Consider the following 25,875-nt stretch of genomic DNA (forward strand, 5'->3'; position numbering starts at 1 on the left):
GTCAGGCTCAGATATCTCCACTAATGAGTTCTGCCTAACATTTGAAAAAGAATATTACCATTCTTTTCATCAGAAAAGAGATGAAAAGGGAATGCTTCCTAACTTATTTATGAGACCACCATAACCGTGATACCAAATGCAAAACTGTTAAAACAAAGAAAAAACTATAGGCCAATATCTATTATGAACACAGATGCAAAAAACTAATATAATAGTAACAAGTTGAAATTCAGCATTATATAAAATGGATAATTCATCATTACCAAGTAAAGTTTATTCAAGGAATGCAAGTTTGATTCAACATTTAGAAATTGATTAAGGTATATAATCATGCTAAAAAATTAAGAAAAGAACCATATGATTATCTCAATAGAGGCAGAAAAAGCATTTAATAAAGTTCAACACACATTCATGATAAAATTCTCAGCAAACTACAAATAGAAGGAATGTTTTCCACTTGATAAAGAACATATTTAAAAAAAAAAATCCTAATGCCTAACATCATACTTAAGTGTTAAACTGATTGCTTTTGACCTAAGATCAAGAACAAGGTAAGAATATCCTCCCTTTACCATTTGATTCAGCATCATACTGGAAGATCTAGCCAGTGCAAAAGCACAGGATAAAGAAATAAAAGGCATATAGATGGGAAGAAAAGAAACAAAATTGTCTTTATTGTCAGACAACTTGATTATATACTTGGAAAATTCTAATAAACTTACCAACAAGCTACTAAAAATAATTAATTTTACAAGGTCACAGAGTACAGAGTCAGCATAGTATAATCAATAGTATATGTATATACTGGTAGTTAACACATAAGTAAACTAAATATGATACATAGGAATAGATTTCTAAAAGTATGATCAAGATATGTATACCATGCTGAGATTAATTAAAGAAACCATAAATAAATGGAGAGATATACCAGGTTGCTATACTGAGAGTTTAATATTGATAGGCTAATTGACAAAACTGGAAAACAAATACCAGGTTAGGTAAAAGTATTGTATCAACTCTACATTTACTGAAGTTGATTACCGTACTGTGGTTATTACATAAGAGGTTATCTCTAGTGTTAGGAAATGCACCCTGAAGTAATTGGGTTAAAGGGCCTCATCTCAAAGACCCCGGAAAACTGGGTATTGTAGGAGAGCAAAATTTTCCACCGAACAATGTCTCTTTGGTATCTGAATATTTTCAAACTGAAAACAGTCAAGGCCCAGAAAGACTCAGGAGTAAACTTTGACCTTCCCCTTTAGCTGCCTAAAGAATTTAGATAAAGGGCCTGTTCACACAATAGAGCTATTGTCAAAGATATCTGCAAAGAATATGGGCTAGGTGTGGTGGGGAAAACTCAGCAGGGCAAACATTTATTTACCAAACATTTGTTTTTCCATCTCCATGTAAATTGCCTTCCTCCCCTTTGAAGTCCAAAACCGCTCCCCCACCCCGCATGCTCTTTTGTCTTTAGCTGAAGATAGTGTATCTAAGGTGAGAGTTTTGGCCATTTATGGCAAGTTACTCAGTTTTTCTGGGTCTCTCTCATGTATACATGTTATTAAACTTTTGTTTGATTTTCTCCTGTTAATCTGTCTCATGTCAATATAATTCTTAGACCAGCCAGAAAACCTAGAAAGGTAGAGAAAAATTTACTTCTCCCTGACAGTATATTCAGGAAACTGGAATTTATATGCTTCTACATGTCTGCAGCATGCAGTGCTAGGAGCACAGATGAGAGATGAAGCTATAACACATAAACAGAAACAAGCAAAAAAAAGAGGATGTGGCTGAAATAACAAGGATTTCTTTTCCTTTTTTTATATTTTTCTTTTTTTATTGATTCCCTTATTTTCCTTGGTGACCTTGTTTCCTCAGCTTGCCCTCTTGCTACCTAGTAACATAAGAAACAAACACAAATATAAGACATGAAAGTAAAAACCTTCCTATGACCTTTTAGGTTAACTTTGAATTACAGTTTCCTACTCTTCATCCCTTTCTTTTCTTGCTCTGAGGTATCTTTCTTACCCTTTTAAGTGAGTCTTGGAATTTGCAAACATCTTAAAGTTTCCCAAAGAACAACTTGGGGAGGGGGGCAGGGAAAAAGATTAAAAAATTAGCAGAAATAGAAATATTCCATGCTTATTTCTGCCATACTTTTGAACACTAAATGTGAGTTTCCTTTTCCCTCTATAAGCATTGAAATTATGTAGAACTAGAATAAAATTTTGCAAATCAAGTTTTTCAAGTGTTATCATAATATAAAGCAGAAATAATAAAGCTCCCATGGAATAAGAATATTATGAAATCATAAATAGCTTTGTCTTTTGCTATTTGTTTTAGTCCACTCAACCTGCTATAAGAAAATAGTGTAAACTGGGTGGCTTAGAAAAAACAGAAATTTATTTCTCACAGTTCTGGAGGCTGGAAGTCCTAGATCAAGGTGCCAGCATGGTCATGTTCTGGTTCATAGCTGCATCTTCTCACTTTGTCCTCTTCTGGTGGAAGGGGCTAGGATCTCTGCAGGATTTCTTTTTTTTTTTTTTTTTTTTTTTAAATAATTTATTTTATTTTTGGCTGCATTGGGTCTTCGTTGCTGTGCGCAGGCTTTCTCTAGTTGCGGTGAGCGGGGGCTACTCTTCATTGCAGTGCGTGGGCTTCTCACTGCGGTGGCTTCTCATTGCAGAGCACAGGCTGTAGGTGCACAGGCTTAAGTAGTTGTGGGTCACGGGTTCTAGAGAGCAGGCTTGGTAGTTGTGGTGCACGGGCTTAGTTGCCCCGTAGCATGTGGAATCTTCCTAGACCAGGGCTCGAACCCATGTCCCCTGCATTGGCAGGTGGATTCTTAACGATTGTGCCACCAGGGAAGCCCTCTGCAGGATCTCTTTTATAAGAGCACTAATCCCAATCATGAGGGCTCCACCCTCATGACCTAATTACCTCCCCAAGTCCCCACCTCCTAATACCATCAACTTTGGGGGTTAGAATTTTAACATATTAATTTTCAGGGGACCAAACATTTAGGCCATCACACTATCTAATGTTTCTTAAGTAAGTGTTGCTTAGTAAGTTTTTCTAGACTTCACTGTTAGCAAACGTACACACATACCAGATAATACTGCCTCCTGTTAGAAGATGAGACTCATATAATTCAACGAGTTTTCCTCTTAATGTTGGTTTCTAGGAAGTACAGAACTATATTTAATAATACTGAGTAATTAATCTAATAAATACTATATGCCTGGTTGCTAGACAATTACCCTTCTCTTATTTGGCTCAATTCCCTTTTTTAATATTATAAGTCAAGTTTAATCATTTTTTGGTAAAAGGAGAGCATGAGGTATTAATGGGGCCCAACAAAATTAATTGTGCTGTTCTAATGCAACTCATTGAGTCCATACACTAAGAAAGGATAAAAGAATGAAGATAGGATGGCTGGCATAAGATGAATGAAGATAGGATGGCTGGCATAAGATAAATAAAGAAATCAGTATCAACTTTAACATCTAGAAAATGTACATTTGTGGATCCCATTATTTTAATTTATAACCACATATATCATGTGCATTACTGACTGCCTTTAATCACAGGGGTGTCACATATTAAATGATTAAAAAAAAGTTGCCATGTCAATGCCTTCATAAAAGGAAGCACAGACAAGCATTGCATATACCAAGTATTAATTTGTTTTGCTGTCTCAAAATTCTTTTTAAAATTGTGTTCTAAAGATAGACAGCGTACTGTCTTGCTTTTTTGCTGCATGCCTCCCAGAGGTAGTTCTCAAGTGATTGAGGTTGTAAGATACCACTCAAGAGGGTATAATAAAATGGTCTGTATTCTTTCTTCTATGGCATGAATGATTTAAATGACCTGCCTGTTGCTAGCGAAGAGTATCTGGTGGCTTTGCCCCCACTTCTTTCATTTTAAATTAAGTAGCATATTTTTCTCCCTTCTGGATTCTTCTAAATTATTTGCATTCATATTCTCCATGATTTTCTTTCAACCCACCAACAGAGATAAGGAGAAGAAATGTTCTCTTAAAGGGCATTTTTCCCCACTAGACCCTAATCATGACAGGAGGTGGGGTAATCACTAAGTTGAGAAATTTTCACTTTTTTTAAATTGGAGTCTAGGTGACTTACAATATTATATTAGTTTCAGGTATACAACATAGTAATTTGATATTTTTATAAATTATACTCCATACAAAGTTATTAGCTTTACATGTTTTTAGTAGAAAGAAGAGAGATTTTATGTGCTTTTTAGTTTTTAATAAAAATCTACTCTAGTTAGTGTTGGAAAAAGTGAGAAAGAAAGATGAAAGAAGAAAAGAAAAAGAAAAGAAAGCTGCAAAATGTTAATTGGAAAAATTATGCATACAATCCTTTAAAAATCTACAATCTTTTTGTTCTAGTTATTATCAATATAATAGGTTTACAGATATATTATTAGATATGGGGGCAAATATGTCCATATAAGGATATTGTTGCAGTATTATTTTAATATGAGTAATTTCAGTAAACCTAAAAATCCAGCTAAAGAAGAATGATTGAATTAACTATGTTACACACATTATTTTAATGGCTACACATTAAACATTCAAGAAATTTTAAATTCATGATGTTGTATACTTTTTTCCATTCAGTATAAATAAACAAAAATATAAATTTAAAAATCTAAATTTAAATGAATTTAAATTCATGATGTATACTTTTTCCATTCAAAATAAATAAACAAAAATATTAAAAAAGACATATATAGATAAACACAGAAAAATGTGAATGTTATCTTCTAGAGGTGGAACTGAAGTTTCAACCTTTTACCTGATACTCAAGAGGATATTAAGCGGTTCTCCATTATGGTTTTTATATATATATAAAAAATATATATATATATATAAATATATGAAATTGTCTCACATGATTATGGAGGATGATAAGACCCAAGGATTGCAGTCAGCAAGCTGAGATCCAGGGGAGCTGCTGGTGTAATTCCAGTCTGAAAGCTGGCAGGCTCAAGACCCAACAAGCTTATGTCTCTGTTAAAGTTCTAAGGCAGAAAAATGTCCCAGCTTCAGGTAATCAGGCAAGAGGAAATTCCCTCTTATTCAGGGAAGGGTCAGTCTTTTGTTTCATTCAGACCTTCAATTGATTGGATGAGGCCCACCCACGTTAAAGAGAGCAATCTGCTTTACTTTGTCTATTGATTTAAATGTTAGTTATCTAAAAGCACCCTCACAGAAACACACACAATAATATTTGATCAGATATTTGGCATTCTGTGACTGAATCCAGTCAGGTTGACACATAAAATTAACCATCATAGACTGCATGTGAAAAGTGAGTAGCTCCATATTAATAGGTGAAGATGGTTAACGTAAAGGTGTGGGCTGGTATGCTGAATCATAAGAAAGCACATGCATTGTTGTCAGTACCTTTCCTGGAAACAAAGCAGGGTGACATATGTTCTAAAATTGTGTTTCAGTTTGTTTCTCTTTTGTTTTGAGATTCTACTACTCCTTCCAGTGTTCACATTATGCCTTTCAGTTAAGGTTTACAGGGATGTGGTAACTATCCGTTTGTCCCAATTATTACTAACCTTTTTTCTAGGTTATCCTTTTTAAGCTACCAGGGCAAACTGTCAAAGACTTGGAAATAGGCAAAAAGGATTATGGGGTGTCCTTTAGGAGGAGTGCTGGACATTATCTGGTGAACCCTCTAGGGGTTACTTGGTTCCGTAGAGGTGTCTGTAATTGTCTTTGATTGACTAGTCTATTTCACAACTATGTAGAGATAGAAGAAAACTGATAGTAATATTAGTGCTTTCTGTCCAGAGCAATGCAAATTATTCCTGTTCATAATAATGAAATAAATTTCATCTGATAGAGTATAAATCTCTGTAAATTCACATTTGAACTAATTTCTAGTTCTCTCATTAGTTAACACATTATATAAAAACTTTGATATACGTTCATTTTATAATGTATAAAATATTTATACTTGCATTGTGCCTTGAACTTCTTTGTTAAATTCACTGTTCTTGTAATTACTTCCTCAAAAATCTGTTTTATCCAGTGGATTACAAGCTCAGTGAAGGCAAGGACCACATTTGTCTTGTTTATTGCTGTATCCCCAGGGCTCACTGGTAGAAATTTAGTAGGGCCTCAGAAAATATCCTCATGGTTCCCTGAATTAGTAAATGCAGATGAATCAAAGATATTTCTGAGCAATCAAATGAGTCCTCGGGGAGAAAGTTTCAGTAGTATTAAGAAAGCATTGAATGGCCTCATTAAATCAGAGCATGCAAAGTGTTTACATGCAAAGTTTATAATGAAAAAACCACTATTTAAAGAGCTCTTTGAATTTCATTGTTGGGAAACCGCAGTGTGGCAGGGCAGGAATAAAGACGTAGACATAGAGAATGGACTTGAGGACACAGGGTGGGGGTGGGGAGAGGGGGAAGCTGGGGCGAGGTGAGACTAGCATCAACATATATACACTACCAAATGTAAAATAGATAGCTAGTGGGAAGCAGCTGCATAGCAGAGGGAGATCAGCTCGGTGCTTTGCGACAACCTAGAGGGGTGGGATAGGGAGGGTGGGAGGGAGGCTCAAGGGGGGGGATATGGGGACATGTGTATGCATATGGCTGATTCACTTTGTGTACAGCAGAAACTAACACACTTTTGTGAAGCAATTATACTCCAATAAAGATGTATTAAAAAAAAAGGCATTGACTACCCTACTGCCACAACTGGGAGCAGAAACATCTTGAATAACAATTTGAGGTCATTTTTTATAATTCATGTACTTAGGGATTTTTTTTTATAAATTTATTTTATTTTTATTTATTTTTGGCTGTGTTGGGTCTTTGTTGCTGCATGCGGGCTTTCTCTAGTTGCAGTGAAGGGGGGCTACTCTTTGTTGTGGTGCATGGGCTTCTCACTGTGGTGGCTTCTCTTCTTGCGGAGCATGGGCTCTAGGTGCGTGGGCTTCAGTAGTTGTGGCTCGCAGGCTTCAGTAGTTGTGGCTCGCGGGCTCTAGAGCACAGGCTTAGTAGTTGTGACGCACAGGCTTAATTGCTTCTCGGCATGTGGGATCTTCCCAGACCAGGGCTCGAACCCGTATCCCCTGCATTGGCAAGCGGATTCTTAACCACCGCGCCACCAGAGAAGCCCTCGTGTACCTAGGGATTTTAAAGAACACATTTCTTATTCATTTTCCATATTTTTAAAAATTTTCATGTTTAAAGATGACTTTTGTTATCTTTTTTTCAATTAAAAATTTCTGATTCCTGTAGAATATTTTAAGGAACTAAAGCCAAGCCCATGAAATATTTGAGCCTTTTTCACATCATCTAGTCAGACCTAGATCCCTTGCAAACTGATGGTTTGCTTAGTACTATGTAGGTGATTTTATAAAGGCTGACGGAAACTGAAAATATATCTTTCCTGATAGACTCAGTGCTCTTGTTAATATTAATATCTAAACTCCTTACACTGAAGTTCTCAATAAACATTGAAAAAAAAAAAAAAGCTACCATTTCTTTGCTCTGTAACATCGGTAATAAAATTTATTACTCTGTGTCTATCTGTGGTATTTTCATGTTGTAGAGGCAGAGAGACAAGAAAAAAACACTTACTATAGAAGTAATATATTTCTTCCATAGAAGACAGCAAAAACAAGAAAAAAAGGCCTTTGAAAATCAATTTGTAATTCCAATTATGCATTAGGAAACTAACATTCACAGAGCATTAAACTTACATTAAGGTGTTAAAATATCCAAAGATCTTTCTGGTACTGTGTCCTCTTTACTAAGAATTCTAAACCACAAACATGATACCTATTGGAAAGCTGTTTTGCCTTGCACCAATATATTCAGTAACAGTGAGAGTCTCAGATGCCTTTTTTAGCATAACTCCTGAGTACTTCCTTTTAATTTTTTCCTTCCAATCCCAAAACATTTTTGATGAGTTAATTATCATTTCCAAGTGACAAATCTCACCCTCCAATAAATGATATTGGGTAAATTAAATCTCTGTGATTACCATCTAGATTTGTCTAATCAGTAATTAATATGTTTAAAATTTTAATAAGATGGAAATGGTCAAAGAAAATGGAGATAGCCTCATCTACTGCCACGGTTTCTCTTACCTGTTTATAAATTCATAACCTGCAGTAGCTTGCTGAAGCCTACTTTTTAAAATGGAAAATCATAAGGCACTCTGCAACAAAACAGGATGTGCTTATGGGTGGATTAAGATCGGAGTCTGAATTCTGAATGCACCACCTAAGTGAATAGCCCAAGGGCATATGATGATTAACTTCTCTGACCTTCATTTTCCTTAGCTATAGGAATGGGATTGAGGATTGAATGGAGAAATGCATGTAAAGCACACTGCACAGTATTTGATCCATACCCTGCACTAAAATGTGGCAGAATTAACTGAATTTATTAATACTCTTGATTACCAAAAGGAGTTGCTATGGCTATCTTCTTGACTGAAACAGTTGTTTCAGCAAAAACTCTTACACACATTTCTTTAGAAGCTTTTCATGAAATAGAAGAGATGTCCAGGAAGATCACCAGAGGGAGAAACAAGGGAAATCAAAACATAAAACGAAAACTTGACAAAGAGAATAACAAATCCAGGCAAAATAAGGCAATGACGGAAGAAAAAAAAATACCAAGTGATATTTTGTGTCTCGTTGAATTGGTCAGCTATTCATTTGTTACTTGATTTTTCAGTATGTATATGGCAATAAAATGGGCGGTTGAGGGAAGTGGATAGTTTCCATAACAACAGAACTGATAGCCTAGAAAATTGAGGCAATCTTACTATTTATGGGCTGTGTGTCTTCAGGCAAGGCACTTGATTAATCTGGGTTACTTAGTTCATTTGAGGGTCTTGAAGGAAATGCATGCTTAGCTTCTTTTCAGCTTAAACATTTCTATAGTCTATGATTCTTTGAATTCTGTGTCCCCATTTTAATCTGCTGACCTTAATTTTACCTGAGTCATTGGTCAAATAACCAAAATTTTTACTCTTAAATCATTCTTTTCTCCTCAGTTCTGTAACATTTGTCCCATATCCCCTTTTACCCTGTTATTACAGGAAATACACTTGGTTGGTTTCTGAGGAAGAGACAAGTGCATACCTAGAGAGTATCTTCAAAATAAAATAGTGTTTAGTCATGAAATTCTTCTGTATCAACCTTACCAACTTGGATAAGCTATGTTGTAATTGACCATACTTCATAATCGCATAGAAAATGAATGTCATAACTAATGCTGAAGGTCTATGAAATAATCATCTGTGTGGCATCTTAACCATCTCTCCCTACCCGCCCCCCCCCAACTGTTTTTTAGAAAACAGATTAAGAGTCTTGTGTGTGTGAATCCCAGAGTTCCTATATGAAAAGAAAAATAACAATCAAATTACATTTTGTGGATTTATTTATGTTTGTTAGGTAGGCCAAATAGTGAAACTCATAAGGTAGATACGGCTGTCTAAACCTATCCTTCTCAAACTTTGATTTGCAGACAGATTACCTAAGGGACTGTTAAAATCATGCAGATTCTGATCCAGTAGGTCTGGGGTAGAAACTGAGATCCTGAATTTCTAAACAAGCTCCCAGGCAATGCTGATGCATCCGGTCTGAGGGTCAGGTTCAGAGTGAGGAAGGTCTAGGCTGAGTAGTCCTGGCCCCACCTGAAATCCCCGTAAATGCATGGTTAAGGTGAAGTAAATGCAGCTGCTCGAGATGGTTTTTTTCGAGGTGTGCCCACAGGATAGTTTGTCTTTCAGTTTCCTTCTCTGAAAGAGGACGGAATTTTACCTGTTTTGGCAAACAGTTAAACTATCCAGTGGAACAATGACACAAAATGTTTGCAAAAGTCTATTAGTAGAAAGTTACTGAATTCCATAGATTACAGTGATGTATTCCACTTAAGGGTAGAAGAATCTTCTGAGCGTCTGGCTTGGAACTGCTACAGATGGGTAAAAGAAAACAAGGCAAGAATTTAAAAAATCTTTGTAGGTGCTTTGAAGGGCTTCAGGAGGGTGTATATTTGTCTTGGGTTAAGCTATCCAACATCTACATAAGAATTGAGGCTCAAGAGATGTCATCAGTAATCAATTATATCAAATACGTGAGCAAACTCTTAATTAATTTTATTAGAATTTCAAATACCTGTGTTGTCTTCATCTTTCCTGTTAAGAGTAAAGAGAAAAAATTGGTGATAAGAATGTAGAGAGTAATTAAATTTCCAGGCTTGGGGCCTACAGTCCTGAGCTGGAATCTTAGCTTTGTACACTACCGGTCATGTCACATGGCGTCTCTGAAGTTTGATTTCCTCTATTATAGAGTAAGGAATTGTGGTAATTAATAGCACTGATATCACAGGGCCACTGTGAGGATTAAATGAGATTATGCATATAAAAGTTTTCATACTATGTTTTGTCATATGGGAAATGATAAAAAAATAAAATCTTATACTGCAAAATGCACACATACACAAACTCAAACAGAAAACCAAAAAGTTAATACAAAACCAAACCTCCTAAAAGAGAAGTTGCCTTTTTTATTAGTTTCCAAAATCTTAGTTTAGGAACAACATATTTCAAGTGTTCTCAAGGCTGCCACTATTACATGCTGCTAAATTTTCCCTTTTCTTGAAATCCGAAAGCTCAATTCCTACTGTTTACTATGATGGCCACAGGGATGCACTGTGCTTCTTTCAGAGTGTCTTTGAAAACATCAATTTGGCAGATGGGGCATTTGGACCAGAGCTTAAACTGAGGAAGAATAGCCCAGAAAGAGAGTGGATTTAGTTGAAAACACCTAGGACTTAAAGGCAGAGAGACCGGAATGAAAATTCTGGTTCTAGCAAGTCTTAAAACCTCAACAAGCCTCATCTGTAAAATGGAGGTCACAGACCTCACTTAAAAGTAAGTTATGAGGATGAAAGAGGTGGCGGGTAAGAAATATAAAAAAGAAATGTCCAATAAATGTGTGCCCTGGTAGCAAATTATTTTGGAAAGATCCTCACTTTGCAGAGTCCAGTTTGATAAGCTTTTCCTCATCCTAATTTCTCAGAGAAATGTTGAATTCTGTGACCTAGAATTCCCAAAAGATTGTTGTAGTAAATAGATTTTCTGTTCACTTCCAGGTAACCAAAATATCAACCATGTTCACAACCATTTGAATTAATTGATATTTTATAGTATGATCCATTCAAAACTGTGATTCACAATTGTAGCCCTAAGTTGGGGGGTGGTGGTGGGTAGCGGGGAATAGGCACATCCTTTAATCTTACTCCTGGGCTGGCATTGGGCAGAAAGCATAGAGTGCTTGGCAGCCTATAACCTGTTCCAAGGTCCTTCCTAAGATCTGTGCTTTTGAATATTGGCTTCTCAGCCTGGTAGATTGAACTGGATCAGGGTATAAGACTTTTCAACATAAAAGGGTAAAACCTGAGATTTCAGAAATAGTCAAGATTATGCCCTTAGAACATTACCTAAGCCTTGGAAAGAAATACATATACAGTAGCACAAGGCTGGTCAATATTCAGAGATTCAGTAAAAAGACTGATCAAGACATATGATGAAGCACATTTTCTCCTCAAATCCGGGAAAAGTTTTGACATTTTCCTTTTGCCATAACAGAATGCACTTCCAGTACTGTAGTGGAATCCTCTCTGGGTGAAGTCATTTATCATAAGGCTACGTGCATAAGCTGTCTTTCTTCATTCTGATTCTCAGACTGGAACTTTTGGTGGACTCTGAAATGTATAGTTATAATTAAGATAAGTTTCTAACATTCTGATGGTAAACCTCTCCAATTCTGACTACAGGTTACCTATATCAATTCCATGAATTTCTACCCTAACCAACAGCAGTCTCATGGTATAGATGGCAGCATTTTGCTGTATTAAAAAAAAAAAATATATATATATATGAAGTTTAAGATCACATGACTTTTAATTGAAAAAAATCTGATTTTGAGCCTATTAGCAATAAAAATAAGAACAGCTGCCATTTTTGAGTGAGTATGTGTGAGGCACTCTGCCAAGTACCGCATACATAATTGCATTTATTCTTCACTAGACTCCTTCCAGGAAGATGCTTTTATCCTCATGTTGTAGGTTAGGAAACTGACAAAGCTTAAAACCATCATCCATACCCAGGAATGCCTGGTGCAAATGTATATGGTTATTTCTGAAATTTTCCAGAGCCTAGTATAATTGGAAAAATTAGCAGTGTAATTTGAGTAGAAATACTTAAAATGAGAGGACTTCCACTTCTGGGAAGATGGAATAGATGTACTTTTCTCTATTTCATTTGATACACACAACTAAAACCCCTGGCTATTATATATAAAGGAAACATAGGAAGACGCTGGAAGTTAGGAAAAAGGAAGACTGGCTAGGAATTTGGGGACCCAAGGAATGACATGGTAGTGAACTCCTTAGGTTTCCTTTTTGTCTCATATTTCCCAGACTTGGAGCTGAAAAAGCCAGCAATCTGGAAATGCCAATGGGCATAAGAAAAAAAAAAAAAAAAGGTTCAAACGAAAGCCTTTTATCTCTAGCTAAAAAACCAAAATGAAGGGGCAGCCCAACAAAACAGAGGAAAAAAGTTAGACTGCAATACTTTTATTTCAGCCAAATGTCTTTGAAAAAGCCATGGCCCCATTCCTACCCCCACTAGTAAAGACCTAGTGGGGAGCCTAGGAACTCTTACCTAGCTGTAGTAAGGCACCTTAACCCCACTGATGAGATGGTGTTAGAGAAGACTGAGTTGGGAGCTGTAACTTTCATTCCTACAATGAATAATGAGACCACCCTTTTCTCCTTCGTAGAGAAACCACATGGGAAGCCTGGACTTACTTTCCCACTCATCATTAATGGGATACTCTTCCTCCTACTCTCCCTACTAGGGTGGTATCAAGGAGACCTATGAGATAATTAGGAATTTCACCATTGCCCAGCAACAACAAGGCCATTCCCCCAACCTTGGTGTGAATGGAAGCCACATGGGGAGAAGTAACAAGGCACATCTACATCACCCATGCTAAGAGTTATCAGTGGAGGCCTAGTGAGGAAGTGGAAAGCCCATTCCTGTCCAGAAGTAAAGAGGAGTTCCCTCCCTTGGGTATCACTGGGGGCCAAGTGGGAAACCTGGATGTCTGTATCTACCTGGCGGTAATGAGGCACTACCACTTCTTCCCATTCCATAGTAATGTCAGAAGAAGCCAGCTAAACAGAAATTTAATTAAGATCCACAGTTTTATAACATCATATTCACAATTTCTAGGTTTCAGTAAAGAAATAACTTGTATTACCAAGAATCAGAAAGATCCCAACCTGAATGAAAAAAGGCAGTCAATAGGCACCAATGCTGAGATGACAGTTGTCATCTTTAACATCTGTCATAGATATTAAAATTATCTGACAAATATTTTAAAGCAGTCATATAAGAATGTTTCAGTGAGTAATAATGAATGCACTTGAAACAAATTAAAAAATAGTCACAGTAAGAACTAGGTATTCTCAGCAAGAAGTAGATGATATAGAGAACCAAATGGAAATTTATAACTGGAAAATTCAGTAACTGAAATGAAATACTCAATAAATTGCTTTAAAAGCCAAATGGAGGAGACCAAAGAAAGAATCAATGAACTTGACAATTAGAACAAAAGAAATTACACAATCTGAACAGCATGAAGAAACTACACTTAAAAATAAGAAGAGCCTCAGAGATATATTCCCTGTGGGAATAAAACAGAAGATCTAATATCCGTGGCATTGGAGTCCAAGCTAAGGAAGAAAACGAGGGTGGGGCTGAAAAAGTACTTGAAAAAGAAATGACAGAAAAATTCTCAAATTTGGCGAAAGACAAATTTATAGATTCAAGAATCTGAGAGAAATCCAAAAAGGATAATTCCAAATAAACCCATCCCAAGACACATTATGGTCAAACTTCTGAAAAATAAAGACAAGCAAATCTCGAAAACAGAAAGAAATTACACCTTATCTATGGGGGACAAATAATTCAAATTGCAGTGATTGTCTCATGAGAGATTAATAATGTAGTGTCACTTGCTAAAAGGACGTGACACAACATTTTTCAAGTGCTGTAAGAAAAGAAATGTCAACCTAGAATCCTATTATCAGGCAAAATATCCTTCAGAAATGAAGGGGAAAAGAAGACATTGTCATAATGAAGGAAAATCAAGAGAATTTGTCTCCAGTAAATCTACCCTAGACGAATGGCTAAAGAAATTTCTCTAAATGGAAAGGAGATGGTAAAAGAAAGAGTTTTGGAACATCAGAAAGGAAGAAAGAACAATGGAAAGAGTGAAAAATCAGTAAATATTTTCCTTCTCTTGAATTTCCTATATTATGTTTGACATTTGGAGCAAAAATTAAACACTGTCTGATGTGGTTCTAATGTTTATAGAGAAACTATTTAAAACAATCTTATCACTGAAGGGGAATGGTGATGGGATGAAAACAATGTTGTGAGGAATATATATAGTACTAAATACATGTGTAATAAAAGGGGAAAGTCCTAAACGAATAATCTAAGCTCCAACCTCAAGAACTTAGAAAATAAAGAGTGAAATAACACCAATTCTACACAGTGTCATCTTGGAAATAAGAAAGAAGAAACACTTTCTACTTTATTTTATAAAGTTAGTATTACATGGGTACAAAAATCAATGAAGTACAGTACAAAAAAAATAAAACTCATTGTAAACCAGTATCCCTCATGAATGCAGATGCAAAAATCTTTAACAAAATATTAGCAAATAAAATGTAACAATATATAAAAGAATTATATACCATCATCACAGATAAAAGACTAGTTTGATATTAGAAAATCAAACAATGTAGTCCACCATATTACAGGCTAAAGAAGAAATATCACCTGATGAAATCAATTAACGCAGTAAAAGTATTTGAAAAAAACTCAACCAACATCCATTTATGATATAAACTATTAAAAATAGGAATAGGGAAAACCTTCCTCATACTGATAAAAAACATATACAAAAATTCTACAGCTAACAGTATACTTAATGGTGAAGACAATTGTTTCTGATCTTAGGTGGTCACTAAGTAGGTCTTTCCCTCTAAGTTCAGAAACAATTAAGACAAAAACAATTAAGTAGACCATTCCCTCTAAGTTCTCTCTATAAAAGAACAACACAAGGGATCCTTGTGGTGATGGAAATGTTCTGTATCTCGAATATCAATGTTAATATCCTGGTTGTGATGTTGTTCTACAGATTTGCAAGATACAGGCACACCTGTGTTATTGCTTTTTGTTTTATTGTGCTTCACAGACATTATGTTTGTTACAAATTGAAGGTTTGTGGCAACCCTGCATCGAGCAAGTCTGTGGGAGCCATTTTTCCAACAGCATTTGCTCACTTTGTGTCTCTGTGTCACATTTTGGTAATTCTCACGATATTTCAAACTTTTTCATTATTGTTGTATTTGTTATGGTGATCACTTCCAGTGATCATTGATGTTACTATTTAATTGTTTTGTCATTTTTTTAATCAATAAAGTATTTTTTAATTAAGGTATATACTTTTTTTTAGACATAATGCTATTGCACACTTAATAGACTACAGTCTAGTTTACAGTGTAGTTTAAACAGAACTTTTACATACACTGGGAAACCAAAAAATTGGTGTGACTTGCTTTATTGCAATATTTGCTTTATTGTGGTAGTCTGGAACCAAACCCACAATATCTCCAAGGTATGACTGTATTACTGTTGGGTGAAACTGGGTAAATGATACACAAGGTCTTCCTATTATTTTATAGAACTACATGTGAATGTAGAACTACAGTTATCTCAAAATATACTTTAAAAAAAACCTGAGGAGCTTTGAAGAGAATATGGCTTTTGAGAATCATTACTTATCAATATTGGTTTGTTGTGATACATGTGCACATTAATATGAGGTGTTTACAATAGGCGAGACTGTGTATAGGGTGTATGGGAACACTCTCTGATATTCTGGCAAATTTTCTAAAACTCTTTTAAAGCAAAGACTTTATTAAGTGCTAAATTAATAAATGGAGAAGCTAGGTATATTTATTCGTGCCACTTAACGAATGTTTAAAAAAGAATGTTATTTTCATTAGTTTTTTATAGTAAAATTTTTTAAAACTTGAAATAAATCATGTTTATCTGTACATTAGAAATTATGTGTTATGTATATATATTTAGAAGATTGAGATATATTTACTGAAATTTTTTAAAGTTTATGGTTTTGATAATGAAAAAAATCATTTTGTCATTGTGTGAAACCTGGTGTCACCTGATACTTTTCACAGGGGAAGTATATATGAACATATATGTAAGGATGGCTATGCTTTTAATAGATTGCATGTAAGGCTCATGATAAGGCCCCCAGGGACCTACAAAAACTCAGCTGTCATTCTGATACTTAGTTTGCAGATCACTAAATCTACCAAAGCATCTTTATTTTCCCCATCATCTTTAGCACATGTCTTCTACGTAGTAGGCGCTTATGTGAGTTAAAGAGAATGAGATCATTTTGTTTCCTTAGAGTACCTCTCTTCTTCCTGTGGTCTCACCACCTCACAGTTGAGACTGTAAAACTTGGCAATTTCCATTCACAGCTTTGAATGATTTAGAATTCTGTTTTGCATTTCAGTTTTGTCTGAACCCATATGGCAAAGTCAAAACTCCAAACAAATCTGATCAATTCTGTCTTGTGCTAACCAGTCCCTGTGGCTTGGTAAAGCACTGCAGCCTCCTCACTATGTAATTTTTTCTTCCATGACCATCTATATCTCCATCTTCAGACTCGGATGGGTCTCACAATTGTCTCTGAAACACAGAATAAAAGAGCTCCAGGATGTTCATTTGTTAAGAGTGAGTCTCTAAGAGACCAAGACAGTAAATAAACCAACCTGAAAACACAGAGCTTGTAGTAGTGGAGTAGCACAGTACCTCAACACAGGTATGTTCACCTATACAAGGTTACTCTCAGAGTCAGAGAGCCCACGTTTAGAGTTCATAAATTGTCACTTACTAGCTAACATAAATATTTTCCAAGCAATTAATATTTACCTAGTACTAAGGACTTAACATATATTGTCATATTAAATTCTCCAAACAGTCCTTTGAAGTAAACACTAATATTGTCCCCAATTAATCTTTCAGCTTAGTTTCTTTGTCTATAGAAGTGCTGGGCACCCCAAAACCTAGTCATTATTTTCCACAAAGTGTAAATTGCATAGATGAAGATGCAGACTGAAATACGTAGGTAGGCTTCAGAGAGGATTTTATATCTGAGCTGTGTCTTAAAGAATGAGTGGGATTTGAACAGAGGCAGCGCATGATGGAAAGGATATTTTGGGATAATAGACCAATCTGTACCAAAAAATCCAAAGGAACTTGTAACCGAATGATTTATTCAGACAACAGCACGGCAAAATGTATGACTGGAGAATGTAAGAACGTGTATGATGACTAGAAAGTTGCTTTGGACTTCTTGTGGGTGGTCTTGAATGACAGACAAACAGTCTGGACTTTATTCTCTAGGTGATGAGGCACCGGAATGGGGAAGGCTCTGACCCGCAAGCAGCAGCGTGAATGATTCATTGAAGACGAATCAGAGGGACATGAGGTACGTCTTCTCAGACTAATTGAGGGTGAACATGAGCCTTGAGCTCATTAATATGCTTTGCTCTCTGTTAGACTTTATGTCCTGTGGCTCATTAATTCCCTGTTGATATAGCTTCAGGCTGTGTTTCCTCCTCACTGAGTTCATGGGGAAAAGCTTTTCTTCTCTCTCTTAAAACTATATCAATACGCAGCCTCTCTGGTCCATGAAGTGTTTGCCGATTCCTTTGTAAGCACCTCTGACCCATGAGTGAGTTCAGTTTCAAACTTTAACTTAAGAGCTGGGGGAAAATAAATAATAATTAAATGTGATCAGATCTGGCTGAGACATGCACGACATCTATTTTCAAGACTTTCCATGTCCAAGACACAGTTTCTTTTTTATGTCATTGACCTTATTTCTCCAGAGGGTGATTTTGGGGGTAATGTTACTGAGCAAAGGGTTTGCTGCCTGAAGCACATAGAAGCCAATATGTTGACAATAGCTTTTGAGATAACAAAGAGTTTTATTGCAGGGTTGACCAGCAAATAGACAAGAGGCAGAGCTCAAATCTGTCTCCCTGATCTGGGGTTCCATCAAACTTTTATGAGTTAGAGGTGGGCGGGTTGGCATGTGGAAGTGCTGGCAGGGTTGGTTTCGATTGGAGGGCTTTGGAACTTGCCCGTTTATGGTGAGGTGTGGTAAAGGGGGCTTCAGTACCAGATCTTTCTGGACAGCAGACCCTTCACTTCGGAAAAGGTTCCTGCCTTCAGGTTCTGGTCATGTCCGGTCCTTTGGTTCCATTGCAGGGAGAAACTTTGGTTCTGGCTGTTACTTGAGGTCAACGTTTTCTCCTCTGTTCTGGCTTCAGCTGCATGACTTGCTGTTTTGTTCAGTTATCTCTGAAAAACAATCCAGCATTTTCTTACAAATAGGGTATGGGGCCAGTTTGGGCTGGTTCTGTGGTTACGGTAACTTTTATCATTCAGCATGTTTGTTTGATAAGAAGAGATGGAAGAGGCCAAGGCAAAGTCTTAGGTTATTTTGTAATAAGTTGAAAATGTGTAATGTTTATGCCACTTGCTTATACATAAACACATTAAAAATAAAAAACAAAACAAAACCTGAAGTTAGTAGATGAAGAAGTTAGAACAAATGGAAAATGAGACTTAGAATGAGATGATAAAAATGAGAGTGACACAAGTACTCACAATGTTTGTCTTAAAAACCTCAACACTTGGAAGTGGCGAGCCATAAATTGGGTTCCAACCCTTCCTTAACCACCGCAGAGATCATGAGCCTTCTCGGTGCCCATTGAGGGAAGAAGGGGAAAAACAAAGAACAAAAGCATGTATTCAGAAGCATGCTATTTGTGTTCCAATTTCTCCAATACCCGGTAGTACCCAGGGGAATATTATGGATTATAATGAAAACAGTCCCTTAAAGTTATTTTTAGTATAGCTGCCACTTCAGAGAATCTTGCTCAGTTTTACCTGTTAGTGTAAGACTGAAACATTTCAATAACATAAATGCTGTGAGGTTGGGTGGCAGAAAGAAGAATACAGTAAGGCTGTCCAAATGCATAGTTTTCTAATTGTCTTACGTAAGAATATGTTTTAAAGCAGGTATTCTTTAACTCAGTTGTTGGTCTCTAGAGAATCTTTCCTCTTACGTGGTTGGGGCCAATCCCAGATCTGTTAGAACAGTTAATCTTGGACCAAGTTTCTTTGTGGGGTACCATTAAGGTAAACTGGATGCAAAACATACAGCTAAGGAAGCTAATGAACTAATTTGTGATATGGTAATAATAAATACAGTAGTCCCTCAGTATCTGTGGGGGATTAGTTCCAGGAACCCCTGCAGATATCAAAGTCCATAGATGCTCAAGTCCCTTATATAAAATGGTGTAGTACAGTTGGCCTTCCTGTATCCATGTGTTCTGCAAAAAAGATTCGAGGTGTGTTGAATTTGGATGCAGAATCCACAAATATGGAGGGCAAATTGGATGTCGGTTTAATGCTGGGAGATTTTGCAAAAACTTTTAGATATTACAGTAATTAATTGTGAAATTTTTAACTTGTTAATTATATTTTTTTGACTTAAGAAAATACTTAATTGATTTGTTTTTGTGAAAATAAAACCTAAGCACAAGGTATTTCTCAGAATAGGAGACAACATGATAAAAGAAAATATGGTCCCTGAGGATCCTGAGAGAAAAGTTTTATTTCTTGCTTTCTATGTTGAGCATTTTCAGCATCTTTGATGCACAACCTCACAAAATTATTTACCACAGATGTGCCAGTAATTATGATATATTATAAACATTTATGTTGTATGATGGTCCTCAATGTCTTCCACCTGTGACCTGGTACCTGCATACCAAGCAGTCATGCAAAGCAGGTAGAAATATAGGCTGCCAACTTAAGATTATGTTCCCCTCTTTTCAGAGCAAGGATGTTTATCTATGGATTTTTCCCCTTAGTTTTCTAAATTGTTATACTTCATTATATTCTTTTAAATCTTAAATATTAACAATTTTAAATATAAACCTTTCCAAATAGCATGCATGCTTCATTGTCTTCTTAAACCAAGTTAAGATAAATTTACATTTATTTTCTAAATGACCCAGATCTTAATTTATCAACAATTAGGCCATGATGAAATGAGTCTTAATTGGTGGGTATTAATAATGCAAAAGTAGGTTTTGCTTGTGCTAAGTGGTAGCATATGTCTATGTCTTATGAACTCTTGACTTTGTTTAATAACAATAATAATAATAATAATAAAACTACTACATTATAGGTCAAATTGCTGTTCAGCAGTTTTGCTTGCTGATATCAACGTTTCTGCATCTGGTATAATTCCCCAAAGTTTTCTTATAGCATACCTACTATACTAGCAACAGCAGTGTTGATAATCACCACCCACAGAAATTATCGAGTACCTAATGTATCCCAGGAACTCCATGAGAAACTTTATATCTAGTGCTTCATTTTCCTTCGCAGTTGCTTATGAGGTAGCTGTTATTAACTCAGGTGAGGAATTATTTAAGATTAGAGAGCTGATTTGTTTGCGATTACTTGGAGTGGAAATTGTTAGTAAACACAAGCTCCTATCTGACTACTTTCAGAGGAGTAGGTCCTGAGGATCAACGCTTTGGAGCAAAGTAGACTGGAGACTTTACCTCATTGCTCACATAGTGACTGTGGGATTGATGATATTGGAGATGTGCCCTCCAGAGAAACAGGATTAAATGTGCTGAAATCCTCAGAATAAGATGTTAGATTCTTTTTTTCTTCTTGAGAGATCATTAAGTTCCCAGAAAATTAGGAAAGAACACAAATTAACACAGTTCTAGAATCCAAACATCTCAAAAGAGATAATAATGTGGTATTCACACAGAAAAGAAAAAAGAAAACAAACACAATGAAATATTGTTCGGAAGGAAGTCCTGAGCGTATCTTTCATACAGATAAATAAACTAAACCAAACATTTCTAAATAAAGAAACTCAAATCTCACACTCACAGGGTATTCTGTAGACATATGAAATCTGCATCTCAAACAATGTAAATCATTGTGAATTTTGGATTTGGGGGGGGAACAGAATCCTTGTCTATAGCTCAGTTCTGTTTATGCTAACTGCTTCTGAAATTCAACTTAAGTGGTAGAAGAGGACCAGGATGTGATAAGCTAGAAAGATGAAAGGGCCAAAAAGTCATGATGAGAATATTGTCATAAGTGCTGAAGATGCTATTTAAAAGCTTCAGGGATCAAGAAAAGGAGTTGGTTTGGAGACAAAGAAGTTCATTATTGGCACGTTAATTTTGAGGTGCCCACAGTGCATCCAGAAGGCACTACTCAATAGACAGTTGGTTATTCTGTTCTTAAGATCCAAGGAAAAAACACAGTTGGACCTGATAACTCAGAAGATACTTTCATATGAGCAGTCTGAGGAGGAGATTAGCCACTAGAAGGGAGAAGACAACCCAGGCTAATGCAGTATCACAGAAACCAAGGAGGAAAGGATTTCAAAAAGGATTGGCGGTGGGGTGAAGGTGGGGTCAAGACTGCCAAATTATTCTTTCAAAAAACACATGACATAATATCAGTGATTCTTTTATGTGAAAATGTGGGTTGAGCCCCACTGTACTAGATCACTGAGTTTGTGGGAAATTCTGGTCTCCGTTTAAGTTTAGTCCTTCTTGACCACTCTTTGAGAACAGTGCATTGAACCTAATCTGTGCTGCGCCTAAACCTGCCGGTTTCTAACCTGGGTGCTTATCTTTTCCCCTTTTAACATTTTTTTCCCACCCTTTTAATTACCATTAGTGGCATCTGTCTCAATTTCCACTTTAACTTCTCTCCCACAGTTTTTCTGGTTAGTCCTCACCTTGACCAGGCTGTTTCTCCAGCCTCTTATGAGAATGTTTCCCAGTTAAAAATGAACCCTTCACCTGCCTGACCTGTGCTATCCTCAGGGACAAGTTTCCACAGGGCACAGGACACAAAAGAGGCCATATTAGGAGTACATACAAGCAACTGGAAACCCCCAAATAATTATTTGTTTTGTTAATCTAACTTTTAATTGTCTAAGCCAAAAGGAAATATTTTTGCTGGTTTAAGTTTTTATATGTAAATTAAGCTATTCTCCCCTTTTACAGCTAGTAGGATTTAAAAAACCTGTCATCATTGACCATCACATTCTTACCTTGTTCTGTAGATAAAAACCAAAATGCTTAGGGAAAAAAGACAAAGACAGCTTCTGCAAAGGGAAATATGTGTTAACAAATTATACAGTATGCCCGCTGTCTTTGCTCAGGCTGCTCTGTCAAAATACCATAGACTGGGTGGTTTAAACAACAGACGTTTATTTCTCACAGTCCTGGAGGCTGGGAAGTCCAAGATCAAAGTGCAAACAGATTTGATATCTGGGGAGGGCCCCCTTTCTGGCTTGCAAGTGGCTGCCTTCTTGTCATGGCCTTACATGACCTTTTCTTAGGACTTGCACTCAAGGGAGATCCTCTCCTTCTCCCTCTCCCTCTCCCTCTCCCTCTCCCTCTCCCTCTCCCTCTCCCTCTCCCTCTCCCTCTCCCTCTCCCTCTCCCTCTCCCTCTACCCCTCCCCCTCCCCCTCCCTCTCCCTCTCCCTCTTCCCCTCTCCCTCCTTGGAAAGGCACTTATCCCATCTTGTGAATCCTACCCTCATGACCTCATCTAAACCTCATTATCTCCCCAAAGGGTTCATTTCCAAATACCACCACACTGGGAGTTACAACTTCAACATATGAACTTGAAGGGGGACATGAATACTTACTCAGTGAGATTCAGTGAGATGAAAATCTCCCACTTCTCATTTTCCTTCTTGTCTCCTCCTCCCTAGCTGACTTTGGTTTGTTTTGTTGTTGTTTTATAAGCTGTCACGGCACTTGATGCAGACTGAAGCTCCAGGCAATTGCAATTAAATCAGGAAAAAGATATGCATCCACCAAGGTTAACACAAGCTGCAGCTTAATCAGGATGAAACAAACAGAAAAACACATCCAGGACCTCAAAATAAATACAGCCATTTCAATCACATTCTCCTTAGTTTTTTCTCCCCAGTAAACCTTGAAAACATGCACAATCAAAAGTTAAATAAATGAGTTCCCAAATCAATATATATGTCACTAAAATTTTCAAGCTACAAATGTAACATGTCATTACAGTTTATGGGCTATTGTTCTCAATACAAATTATGATAGTATTAAAGGTAAATTTTGATACAATAGAACCTCCTTTTATATAAATTATAGATATATGTATAAACTTAATATTGGTCTAATTAACAGATAAATACCTTAATAGCTCAGCAGCCTCAATCTGTGTTTGAGTACATGTCTCCTTTCAAATTTGATTTTCAGATATAAATTTTAGTAAGTTCCCTTTGGTGCTTTCTCTATAGACTTATCAATCTTACATCTAAGTAGATGTGCCTATTACGGATACATTGAGGATGGTCATTCAAGTATAATAGGGCATATAAACTTCATATTAATAGACTCATTTGCCATGGCATTACATTCATTGTCATTCCTTGCCATTGTTATTTAAATAGCCTTGCGTTTCACTCGGATGCTTTCAAATCTCTGTAGGGAACTCTCCATATTATTTCCAGTTATTGTTCTTAAAAAAACTGATTATTAATTTTCTCAAAAAACATTTTATGGGTCCCTATTTCCTACAGACTAAATTCGAAACTCTTTAGCCCAGTTGGTAGACCCATTCATATTCTGTCCCATGTCCATGTTTTTCCTGATTAAATACTTTCATAGGCATCCACTCCAACAAAGCCTAGACTGCAAGACCTGATGATGTCATCTTTGACTAAGCCTCTACAGCTTGGGACAGTGTTTTCCCTGCCTCCGTATCTTTCAGTTTCCTACTCTTTCTACGAGACTGAAGTCAGATCCCATCCTGTTTGTGATGCCTTGCCTGATGCTCCCAGTTAGGCTCACTTCTTCCTTTATAACCTCCAGCAGCAGCACTTCACTTATGCTTTTTGAAATAGCATGTGTTTTGTTCCCCTGACTTAGTATTAGTCATTCACATGTGCATCTCTCAATCTAAAGTTTTAGCATCTTAAGGTAAGGGACAATATCCCATTCATTTCTATATTCTACCTCTGCATAATGTAGAATACTACTGGTACCTGGTAGATTTACATTTATTAAGTCATCTTTTTATCCATCTATCCATTTATTAAATCATTTATTCATCATCTCTCAAATAAACACTAGGCTGTTGTATGTGATATCCAGTGATAATGAGGACACAGAGGATGAACATAACTAAGGTGGTAGTGCCTGCCTTGATTCCACTGACATCCTAGTGCAGACAACAAACTTTAACAAAGCAGTTGCAATGAAATGTGCAATGAGTGTTGGGCATAGCTGGAACATTAGGAAAATGAGAATGACATAGCCTAGAGGTCATAAAAGTCCTCCCTGAAAAAGTGATCTGTATTTTGAAGTTTGAAAGATTAGATAATATTCATCAGTCTAAGAAGTGGCAGGAAGCAGAACAAGAGTATTGAAATAAGCTTTCACTCTGAAGAATAAAAAGAATGTGGAAATCTGAGAAGGTGGAAAGGTGTTTATGGTTATTTTCTGATAGGGTAAGTGGGAGAAAAAAATGAAAGAGAAAGACAGAAATAGACCAGAATAGAAGTTTTATGGAATAATCTCTCTTAAGGAGGTAGAAAAGCTATTTAAATTCAGAGTCCAAAAAAAACATGGAAATAAATAGTAGGATTTTAAAAATATTTTATTGTACTGTGACTAATCCACAAGAGGATTTAGAAAGCATGCTAAATAATAGTCAAGTGGTAAGAAAACAAGGAGAATAGGAAGTGCTTCTTTCTAAAACCTCTATGGTAAAAAGCCAAATATGTTTGTTATTACCAAACAACAGTATGACTGTGTGCTTAATTATTTATCTTCAGTAAACTCTGAAAATCTATTCACATTTAATTCTTCATTTCAACTACAACACTTAGTTGATGTCCAAAAAATACTTGTTGAGTAATAGTGAATATGTAAAATTTTGCATGTCTTCCGAAATATGTAGAAATTGGCCACATGTTATAGACCCATATGACAGCTCCCACTTTCACATTTCACATCTTTCTGTTGTTCGTTTCTGCTTTATTAGCTTCAAGCCTCATATTCAGACCACAAAATCAGCTCTAAGGGCATTGTTTGGCTACAAACATCTCTGCTTCAAATGTTATTATCCCACTACTATACTATTACTTCCTGCATCTATTTATTTTCAAAGTTTTCTGAAATTAGGATCCTTGACTTCCTCCCATATCATTTAGATTTAATTTATTCTCTTAAAAATCACATTCAAGGGCTTCCCTGGTGGCTCAGGGGTTAAGAACCCGCCTGCCAATGCAGGGGACACAGGTTCGAGCCCTGGTCCGGGAGGATCCCACATGCCATGGAGCGACTAAGCCCACGTGCCACAGCAACTCAGCCTGCGCTCTAGAGCCCGCGAGCCACAACTACTGAGCCCACATGCCACAACTACTGAAGCCTGCGTGCCTAGAGCCTGTGCTTTGCAACAAGAGAAGCCACCGCAATGAGAAGCCTGCACACCTCAACGAAGGGTAGCCCCCGCTCGCCTCAACTAGAGAAAGCTCGTGCGCAGCAACGAAGACCCAACGCAGCCAAAAAT

At 36.6% G+C, this 25,875-nt stretch overlaps 1 long non-coding RNA gene across 2 annotated transcripts in view; it reads left to right on the plus strand.

Moving 5' to 3' along the window:
* The window catches only part of LOC309649491, a 600,739-nt gene that overhangs the window by 60,691 nt on the left and 514,173 nt on the right, over positions 1-25,875 (plus strand). Inside the window, exon 2 of one of the 2 annotated variants that reach the window (XR_014257146.1) lies at positions 17,597-17,681. This is a non-coding gene — a long non-coding RNA (uncharacterized lncRNA). Of the gene's footprint in view, positions 1-3,453; positions 17,682-25,875 lie in introns of those variants that run through there. The other variant, XR_014257147.1, reaches the window with a different exon arrangement.

The sequence above is a fragment of the Balaenoptera physalus genome (assembly GCF_965194825.1).
Source record: "Balaenoptera physalus genome assembly, chromosome: 19".
NCBI classification, from domain to species: domain Eukaryota; kingdom Metazoa; phylum Chordata; class Mammalia; order Artiodactyla; family Balaenopteridae; genus Balaenoptera; species Balaenoptera physalus.